This window comes from Rousettus aegyptiacus, unplaced genomic scaffold (genome assembly GCF_014176215.1).
Source record: "Rousettus aegyptiacus isolate mRouAeg1 unplaced genomic scaffold, mRouAeg1.p scaffold_m13_p_5, whole genome shotgun sequence".
Taxonomy (NCBI): Eukaryota; Metazoa; Chordata; class Mammalia; order Chiroptera; family Pteropodidae; genus Rousettus; species Rousettus aegyptiacus.
The window spans coordinates 97153298-97164842 of NW_023416308.1; positions in this window are offsets into that span (position 1 = coordinate 97153298).

The window sequence follows — 11545 nt, forward strand, 5'->3', positions numbered from 1 at the left end:
CTATTTTCTCAAGTCTTAAAGTTATAATATTCCTCTTCGTCATGTCTAATAATTGTCTCTTATGGTAAATTATTTTCTATGATTTATAAATTTTAATCACTAACTCTTCTTGGGAGTTCCTTATTGTCCTGAACTGTTGAAAGTGTTGCTAAAAAGTTTGCTTTGCTGGACACCCTAGGATTTCACTGGTGTGAAAGATTAGAGTTTATATTAAAATCCTAGGAAGAAAGAAGAAAATCTGCATATGGAAAAAGCCTGGAGCTTTGATTTCTCAGGGAAATTTTCTTTATGTTTGGTTTTAGTGTTTAGTTTTTCCAATCCCCTTTTCACTGAGACAGCAATTCAACATCTTGCCTTTAATACAGGGTACTCAGTTCTAACTTTCTGCCTTACACATCTCAAAGCTTTGTTTTCTATCCCCAGGGAAGATTTGAAACTATAGCCTCTAGCTCCACCTGGAGGCTCTACCCATCCAGTCAGTAGCATCCTTCATTCATTTGCACAACTGTCCTTCTACTACAACTGACCCAGTAAAATCCACACGTTTTCAATAGATGTGATCATCTGAATTCATCCTTAGTCAACTAGAAAGCTGAGCACTGAAAAGAATACCTCAAAACCATACTAATTTTTGCACTTACCAAAGATGACCTCTCACCTTGGTCTCCCACAACCCTAACTCATAGTGTCAATCCTATACTCATCTTTGGTCAGCTTGTAAACTGGTTTCCTGTTACATCAAGAGAAACGGGCCCATGAAGGACTATGTTTCTCAAAATTCGGTTTCCATGCATACAGTCACATACACCTTCACCACCCTCCTTTAAGCTCAGAAGTCTGGTGTCTCAACTTCTGTTCAATGTAAACTCCTCTATCTCTGAGCTTCCTCTTGTTTCTTTCTTCTGTGAGGTCTTTTCACCAATATCCTCTCCTGTTTCTTCAGTCTCTCACTGGCTTCTTTCTTATAGCTGGTAAACATATTCAATTGTCTTTCTCTTCATAAAGATTTAAAAAAAAAAATCTGTTTTTTCCCAGAATCCTTGTCAAACTAATGTCTGAACTCCTCCTTCTCACTGAAAACATTTAAAAGTATTATTTATTCTTTCTGGATATACTTTCCAATCATTTTCAACACCCTGTAGTCTGGCTTCTGCCCAACCATTTTACCAACAAAACATTGCTTTTAATTTGGTCAACAATATACTCCTGGTTGTCAAATCTAACAGACAGTTTTAAGTATATATTTTACAGGACCTCTCCATTACACATGGCCCCAGAGATGGTTCCTTCATTCCTATTTCTTCTTTCCTAAATCCCCTATTTCCTTTTTCTCCCATGGCATTATGCCCTCTGGGTTCTCCTGTCTCTGTCAATCACTTCTGTGTCTTCTATGTCATTTTTCCCAAAGTGCTCTCCTCCACCCAGTACTCATCATAAGCAACATGCTTTCTCTTCTAGACCTCACACTATATTTCACTGACAATTTAATGACCAATGAATTCAATTCTTTAGCAAATGCTGGATATTCTTTTCAAAGTCATACCCATTCACTTGCAGCTGGACATTGTCTTCTGGTCATCCCACAGGCCTTATTCTCTATATGTCCCAAATCAAATTCATCATCTCCATGGTAGAAGTGCTCCTGCTCTGTATTCTCTACTTCAGTTGGAGATACCATTACTAACCTGTCACTGGAAGTTGAAAATAAATCTTGACTCTCCCACTCCTAATACCCTTCATATCTATGTGCAGCAATATAGATAGCATGGTAATTAAGAAATGGTACTGAACAGTTTCCTGCTCCTGACTCATTAACTGTATCAGGCAAGTTACTGTATGGAAATCTCACATAGTTCAATCCACTACTTAGTCTTTTTAAGTTTCTTTATTTCCCTATCTGTATAATGGGAAAAGGTATGGTACATATTACACAGACAATTGTTGTTAAATAAGGTAATACATGCAAAGCACTTAGCCTCTTGCTTAATAAGGGCTCAATAAATGTAGCTAGTTTTATCAAACTCACCAAGTCCTAACTATCTATTTCCAAAATATATCTTAAATTGATCTCTTCTATCTCATCAGTATTTATTACTCATTCATTTATTAATTTACTTAATAAATTTTGATCAAATAACCACATATTCTGGGCACTATAACAGACCTGAGGAATTCATGAACAGATGTGGCTCTGCTCTAGTGGCACTTTCAGAATGGAGGGGAAGACAGACTGTTAAACAGCAATTAAATGAAAGTCACGAAAAGTCATCATCCTTAGGATGATGACTTTTATATATTCTCTTGCTCTAGTTAGCAAGAGAATATATTTTCCATGTCCCATATCCCTCCCCTAGGGTCCTGGGTGAAGGAACAACAAACACATCATAATTCTAGAGATGAGAGAACTATTGAAGAAACTCTCACCAGAGTGATCTATATAAACCACAAACCTGACTATGTCACTCACTGTGTAAACCATTCTATATCTCTTTGTAGCCTTCAGGGTAAAGTTAAGCTCCTTAAAATGGCAGGAGCTTATCCCACCTCATCTCTTAGCACTCATTCTTTCTCTTATTTTATGTTTCAACAATACCAAAGTATTTATATTTCTCTACATGTGCCATTTTTAAAAATGTTTCTATATCTTCCTCCTGTGGTCCCTGAAACTTCCTTCACCCTCTCTGCCTCAGTAACTCCTTATACTAGCTGGAATTCCTGTGGCTGCAAAGGAAAGAAAGCAAACTCAAACAAACTTGAGGGAAAAAAAAGAAATTTATTATAAGGATACTGGGGTGTCTCATGAAACAGAAAGGCAGGGAAGTGGCTGATCATCTACTGTAGGTAACATGAGAACTGGAGGCTTGAATGCTGGTCCACAGCTTGTCTTTGCTTCTCTCTGTATATGTCTATGTAACTTAGACTGTTGTTATTGTGGTTTTTCCTCTACCAAACAGCAGAAAACAAAGCAGTTCATAGTTCTCAAGGTTCACTGGGTCTCATGTTGAAAAAAACCTAGGGAGGGACACCGACTGACCCAGCTGTTTTAGGTGTATACTCGTGAACAAAAATTTGTGGCACCGGTACTGAATGACTGCTCTTACTGTAATCATGTGTATGGCGGAGGGAAGCCAAGGAAAAGAATTCAGAAATTCAGATTAAGAAATATGTTGAGTAGACTACATTCTCACTCAGCCTTTATGATTTAGCTCAGGAGGCCTTTCTCCAGGAAGCTCTCCCGGTTGTCTAATGTTGCTGATGCAGAATAGGCCAAACTTCCCCAAGTGATGGGGAGACCAAGCCCTACACTGAGAGATGACGATCCTTAGGCAGCGAGTGAAGACAGAATTCGACACACATGCCAAAGTTAGAGTCAAAAGGAAAGTTCATTAGAAAAGGGGTAACACTCCACAGACAGAGCGTGGTCTCCTCTCAGAAACAGAGTGAGAGAGACCTAGAGAGGATTCGAAAGATAGTGAGTAGAGGTGAGGGCTCAGTATTCAGGGAATTCAGTTTATATAATATTCTTTAGTTCCTGTGAGTTATTGTTTAAAAGACTTTGTCAATCCAGTTTCTTTAAAATGGACATACAATGAGGAAGGGGAAGGGTATATAGCTTATACTATGTAGAGTGAAAGGCCTGCTGGCAGTTCCTAGCCTTTAATCCATAGGTTACTCATGGTTTTAGCCATAGGAAAAGATTCTTGGTTCCTGTTTCCCTTTCACAGGTGTGGGGAAACGTTCTTGGTAATTCAGCAGAAATCTTTCTTTCTTCTGAAGGTGTCCTCCTGGCCTGGCTACAGGGCTGATCAGCACATTGTAGTCTCTGAATGTGGCTTGATTAACATTTTTAATTCTTTTGCCTCCTCCATACATTATTGCCATTAAAATTTTCAATGATCTTTTGCTGTATCAGTTTCTTATGAACTCTTTCAGGATAAATGTGTATCATATTCAGTTTTATATCCTAAACTCTGAAGATATAAAAACAAATCAATAAATAATGTGTAAATTTATTGAAGATTCATGAGAAAATGACGAGGTGATTACCTCAACTTACTGAAACATGGATTTTATTTCTAAAACTCTAGCTATAAAAAACTATCATTTCAAACTTTCTTTGGAGCCAGTATACAATGTGCTGGCTGGAAAATTACTGCTTGGCTATATCCATGGGAACATGGGCTGTCACCAATAAAAATATAACATTCTAACAATAAGCTTTCTGCTTCTGTACCCCCGCTTGCACACTCAACCTGTGGGTCGACAGGTAGTGAATAAAAGAAAATAGACCTTTGTGTTTAGACAGAATGAAAAATGGGATTTGGGGCTTAAAACCCCTGTACCTCTACATTTCGGGGCTGCTTAATTTTGGGTCTGTGTACCTCTGGCAGACCCAGCTGGCTAAATAAAGAGTAACTCATTGAGTTTTGGTGGTACATGTGTCTTTCGGGGGCTGGCGGCTACAACAATTATCCTCTTATACAACAAAATTAAATGACTAATGAGATAATTCCAAACTTATTACATTATTACTTCTCTGAAGCAATTATTATAAGTAAAATAATATATCTAATTTGATTATATATACCTAAAATCACTAAATTAACCCCATATTATGGAGAAAAGCATGTGAAAGCCATACAAACAAACTTCTATGATTCCAAACCCAGATCATTTGATAGCCTATTGACCAGTAAGTTAAATAAAACTCCAATTTATTGATAAAATAACTCTCTGCCCTCTCCAAAAGTACAGGAAAATATAGCATTTTTCCCACCACTGTCAAGGAATACACCAAATACATGGGGAAAAAATGAACAAAAGGTAAACTGTAAGGAGACTCTTGGTGAAAACCGCTCTCCCTCTGCTGGCTCCTCAGCAGTATTGCCCTTTGAAGCTCTGCTTAGCTAAAGGCCCAAATGAGAGTTCTCACACGAAATCCTCAAAAGATTTAGAACTGTTCATATTGTCCATCTAAATAAGCACCTCTCTCAAGTCAAAGCACCCCCACCAACGCCATCAATACCTTCTCTTCCTAGCATGAAGAATGGCTAATATAGACAAGGCAATACATGTAGACTCTAGTGGCTTAACTCTTAATTTTCCAAGAGAGTAATTCAAAGGAAGAGAGATATATGTAATATTTTATTTTCTGGTTTTCTAAGAATATGATCCTTACTTGATTGAGATTGAGATTGAGATTGAGATTCAGCCTGATAAAATGGGGAAAACACTCCATTTTGAATTAGACCAGGAGTTGAGTCTTGGCTTTCCCTATTACTTACTGGGTGTATAACCTTTACTAATTGTTTCTTTTAATATTGGTTGTGTAACATTATCATTTCTAAAACTGAGTTTCAACAACCTCTAAATGAAGCTATGCAATAGAATTGTTGGATCCTTTTCTAGTTCTAATATTTTATAATTGTAAGTGCTGTTGAATTACAGGATTTTAATAATTTATTTCAATTTTGGGTCACTCTCAAACATAAGCAAAATGGTTAAAATCATTCCTGTCATCATCAACTTCCTTCTCTGATGTAGTTCCAAACACACTGCAGACACCCAAATGAATCTTAATTGATACAATAATGATCATGATGGCAATGAAAAGCCCTGGGATTTTAATGTGAGCCAAATTCTCTCCTGGTTATATATGGCTAGTATTTTGAGGAGCAGCTGTGAACAGATCTGTATTTCCTTCTCCACGCCACCCCCACAACCGTCTGAAATCTTTGCTTCAAATGAAAAAATCACAAGCTAAAAATGCTGTTTCAATCTGTCCTACTGTCCAGTCATCAGTTAGATTTTCTATGTCACATTTCTTTAATTCAATTGACTCTTAAATATTGTTGTAGGAAATAATACAAAGTAGTGAGAGGGAAGTCAGGAGATAAAGGTTCAAATAACAACTTCGCTTCTCAGTTTTAACATCCTGTTTTCAAGATTAAAATATAGCATGTCATAAATGAAAGTATATGTGAGCTGATGACCAGTATTCCCCCAAATATAATTGGAAATCCATATAGCAAGAATAATTATAGCTACCGGTTATTGAAAGCTTACAGTGTGCTGAGCATATGCATGAAGATATATACATATTTACATATTGAAGGGTATTGTGATACACAATAAAAAACTTATATTCAATAGTAGGTTCCTTCTCTGGCACAGAGCTTCTAAAATCCTTGGAATTTCCTAAGTGATAAGAATGATAAAGGTGTCTTTGTTATTCATAATGAAACCCTTGCAACAATACAGAGTTTATGTTAATGAGGAGACTATTGGCTAGCCCTGAGGGAAGGGGGACTAGTTGCCAAGGGAGCTAACCAGGTGATTAGACAGTTGAAACTTTAAGCCCCACCCCACTTCTGAGAGGGGAAGGGGGCTGGAATTTGAGTTCTATCATCAAGGGCCATAAATAATAAATCATGCCTACTTAATGAAGCCTCCACAAAAACCCAAAGATGGGGCTCAGAGAGCCTCCCAGGTTTGGTGAATGAATACAGGTAAGGTTCTGGGAGAGTGCTGTACCCCAGAGAGGGCATAGAAGGCTCTGAGCCTCTTCTCACATACTTTGTCCTATGCCTCTCTTAGATCTGGCTGTTGCTAAGATATATTCTTCTAATAAACCAGTAATGTAGTAAATAAAATAATTTCCTAAATTCTGTGACTTGCTCTAGCAAATGAAATGAGGAGAGGGGGTCATGAGAACCGCTGATTCATGGGTAGTGGGTCAGAAGCACAGGTAACCTGAATTTAAGATTGGAATCTGAAGTGGGGAGGGGGTAGCCTTACAGGACTGAATCCTTAACCAGTGGGATATGATGCTATCTAAGGTAGATTGCGTCAGAAGTGAGCTAAATTATAGGACACCCAGCTGGTGTTGTAGAACTCATGAGTGTGAAACCCACACATCTGGTGTCAGAAGTCAAGGAGTATATAGTATAAAGGAAAATACATGAGGAGGTGTGTTTCTTCCTTAGTGGTATGTGTGTGTGTGTATACACACACACACATATAAAATATTGTAGAAATACACACACACACACACACAGATACACACAGTCTACCATAGTGCCTGGCATATAGCTAAGCTCTCAATAACTGGTAGCTATAATAATTCTTATTAATACATACATATGTTAAAGAACAAAATTCAACTGAGTATATTTTAAAGATCTTATTGGCTTTATTCAAGAATCAGGCAGCACACAGTCTAGGAGATAAGAAGTTCTTAGTAGTTGTACAAAATAAAAGGATTTTACAGGCAGAAGGGAGAGAGAACGGGAAAATCATATGAAGCATTTGCTCATTGGTTAAAGAGGGTTATTCCCCTATATGCAGCAAGGGAAGTCTTGGAGCCTAGTTAGGCAACTTGTGTTGAGCAGGCCTAGTTACCACTGATTGGCTGGCCTATGCTTTCTTCCCTGAAAGAACATAGCATAGAAACTTAGTTAAGTTTCAGTTTCCTAATATGAGGCTTAGCATGAGCAATTCCATCTTGGGGCTAAGCCAGTTACTTTGACATATCATACACACACACACACACACTCACTCACTCACTCACTCACTCACTTATTCCCCACGATAGCACTATAAGACAAATGATATTATCCATATTATATAGAAGAGACTTGAAGCTTAGAGAATTCAAGTAACTTCAATAGGTTATTCCACTAATAGATGACTGAACCAAAATTTCAAGGCAAACATCTAATTTCAGAGCTCAAATAGTTTTGTTTTGTACCCCAACTGGTATATTGAAACAACTTAGCTTTAGAAAATAATTACTTATCATCCTCCAGAATAACTAAAATGAAAACCAACAATAATGACTGCTAATCCCAAGTGTCAGTGAGTGTATTTAGGAGTATAAATTGATACAATCACTTCGGGAAACTCACATTATCTTCTCAAACCGAACATACGCACTGCCTATGATCCAAAAATTCCACTATCCACTACATAACCAAACAAAAGGGTGAATACACATGCACCAAAAGACAGAATATTTACAGCAGCATTATTTGTAAAAGCCACAAATGAAATCAACCCAAAATCCATCAACAGTGAAACAGATCAAATAAAATGTTGTCACCTTCATGTAATAGAAATACAATTCAGTGATCACAAAGAACTACTGCTCAATACAACAGGGATGGATTTCACAAACATAATGTTGGTACAATTACAAATTCAAAAATAGGCAAAACCAGTTTATGATGAAAGAAGTTAGAATGGTGGTTACCTTTGGTGACAGGTGACAATAATTGGGTGGCTACATAAAGGAGGCTTCTGAGATACTGGAATGTCTTGACCTGGATAGTGATTATACAGATATAAAAATTCATCACACTATAGACTTAAGACTTGTATACTCTTCTGTGATATATTAAAATTCAACATGAAAGCTTACAAAAAGTAAACAATTACTAAAAACCTATCCTCTTTTAATTTCCCACATCCCCTTTTAGAACACCACGCCATCTCATCCCAAATTTGGGACCCATTCCATGCCAATGTTCCACGCTTTTCCCAATTCTTGGTTCTTTTGGACATCGACACGTGTGTTTTATGTGAAGCCAAAATTTATCCACCAGCTGACACCTTAAATTTCAGTTCTACCATCTGACCACAAGCCTTTATTCTTCCAATTCAATTACTGCTTTCGCCTTCTGATCTTTTATTTTGATTTTGAGAGCTCAGGTTTTCTTCAAATCCTCATAGCAATCAGCTTTCCCTATTTTATTTGTTTCCAAAGTTTATTACTTTAACCATTCCACTTACTCAGCTAACAGTGTAGGCTGTGGGACTACTATAGTAAACCAAACCAGCATGGTGTCTTCTCTCATGACTCTTACCATCCTGTAAGATTTCCTTAACAAAATTCTAAACTCCCTTGTCCTTCTGATGCATATTATTGACAATTCTTCCACCTCAAATTCATCCAGTTGTCTGACTTCACTGGTACCACACAAGGACACCTATACACTAGAAGTTGAAATTTTCACATCATAGATTTATGTCTATACATATTTGTGGTCTCTAACTTCATATAGACCTTAAATGTTGTTCTTATATGCCACTAGTTATTTCTTTTTTCCCCTAATCTCTAACTAGAATTGAGCATTTCATTTACTTACAAATGCAAGCAACAAATTGCAGCATTTAATACTGACTTAAGGGCTTAATAATTAAGGAAGTGGTCATGTATTACCAGAAGGCTAAGAAAAGAAAAGAAGCAAGTGAGCTCAAGGCCAGTTTGAATCAAGGAGAAAGAGAAAAGGTCATTTTAAAGAAGTGAAGATTTGCACAGTTACAATACTATAGTATTAATAGTAAAGCTTCTTGAAAATGCTTCCTATGGTAGGTGTAATCAAACTTCTCACTCCTGAACTGGGTATATTCTGGCTTCTACCCTCCACTTCATCAGAATAGCTCTTATCACACCATCAATGACCACATTATTAGTGTAGCTAAAGCATACATTATAGTTCTTTTCTTACTTGACATTATATAGTTATAGTATCAAATATGGTAGCCACTAGCCACTGTGGCTACTGTGTACCTGAAATGTGACTAGTCCAAACTGTGAGGCACTGGAGATATGAAATACACATCAGATTTCTAAGACTTAGTATGAAAAAAAAAAGGATAACACACTTTATGAATTTTATATTAATTACATAGCAAAATGATGTTTTAGACACATCGAGTTCAACAAAATAAATTTATAAAATTAATTCCACCTTTTTACCTTTCTAATATTGCTACTAGAAAATTTACAATTACATATTTGACACTCATTATATGTCTGATGACCAGTACTATTCTATAGCAAGCTCTTGTCCTAATAAAGTCCTCATTCAACTCTTCTTCCTTAGTATGTGGGACTCTGCTCTCTCCTAGTTTTCTGGCTACCTTAATGTCTGCTTCTTCCCAAACTTCTCTTTTAAGACCTAAATCTATTATTCACAGAGTTTAGCGTGCGGCAAAATCACCTAAGTGCTTGCCAAAAGTGCAAATTCTTGAAGCTTATCTGTAGAGATTCTGCCCTAGTACTAACATTTAACAAAACTCTGATCTTCAGCTCAAATTCCTCTCATCCCCTGCCTCTTCTTTCCAACTTACTGTCCATCACTTGGAAGCCTTAGACTTAACATATCCAGCATTTAATTCCTTGTCCTTATTCTTCCTAGCCCATTTCTCCTTTGTCCTTCCAATTACCCAAACTAGAATCCTAAAATCACCCTCCTCCTTCCTCACATGTATATCTAATCGGTTACAAAATCCAATTAAATCTTCTTGCTTAACTTCTATCCTCTCTATGCTTTCTCAGTTCCCTTAGTTTGAGGTTTTTCTCTCTTGGCACTATTAAAAGTTTGAACCAGAGTTCTTTGGTGAGGGGTTGTCTTGCCCATTGCAGGAAGGTTAGCAGTTTCCCTGTCCTCATCCCACTAGATATTGGTAGCACCCCCTAGCTCAAACAACAGAATGTGTCTTCAGACATTATCAAATGTCTCTGCATCTCTTGTGGGGCTAAGGGGTGGGGTAGGGGCAGGGGAAGTAGAGAATCACCTCTCATATCACAGAGCCACTGAATTGACTGAGGCTATCATTATTTAATCACCTGCATTAAGGCAAAAGATTCCACCTAGCCTACCTGCCCAGTACTATACCCTTTCCCTATTTTCTACACTCCTTACGATTCTAGTTTACTTCAGGATAAAAATCTAGTATTTCTAAAATGGCATTAAAAGAGCAGTATCTGTACTCTACCTCTCTAGTTTCCCGCTCCAGCAGTTTCCTTATGGATGGATGACAGTCATAAGAAGTGTTAGTCAGAAAAAGTGTTAAATATATAAGCAGCTTATAAGATAAATGCAAAACTCCTAGGATGTTTTATATAGAGAATGTGAGTAAGCATGTACTTTGTGAAACATAGGCAGAATTGTGTTAAATATACATAGTGAGTAAACTAGAAGGCATGCCAAAGGTAAATAAATTGAAAGTATGATGGAACAGAGGGTCATTTATACTCAAAAAGAAATGGACTCACGGATACATAGAACAAATTGGTGGTTGCCAGAGAGGAGGGGATTTTGAGGCTGGATAAAAATATAAAGAGATGAAGAAGTAGAAATCTGTAGTTACAAAACAGTCATGGGGATATAGAATATAGCATAGGGAATACAGTCGATATTATTGTAATGGCTATATAGAGTGCCAGATGGATGACAGAGTAATCGAGGGGATCATGAATTATATAAATGTCTAACCATTGTACTGTACACCTGAAACTAATATAAAATAATAAAAATAAAAAATGTTTCCACATAAAGATTTTCTGATTTGAAAATAAACACATGTTCTTCACTCTAAGAAATGATATGACAGTATACAACAAATAAATTTAGAAACTCAAAGAATAGCATTTTAAAAAATCATTCTTCATTTTGCAAAAGAATTAACCTCAGAGCTTCTTTAGTAAGTGGAAACCATCAGAGTATAAAATACTATATTTTTAAAAAAGATGAAAAAA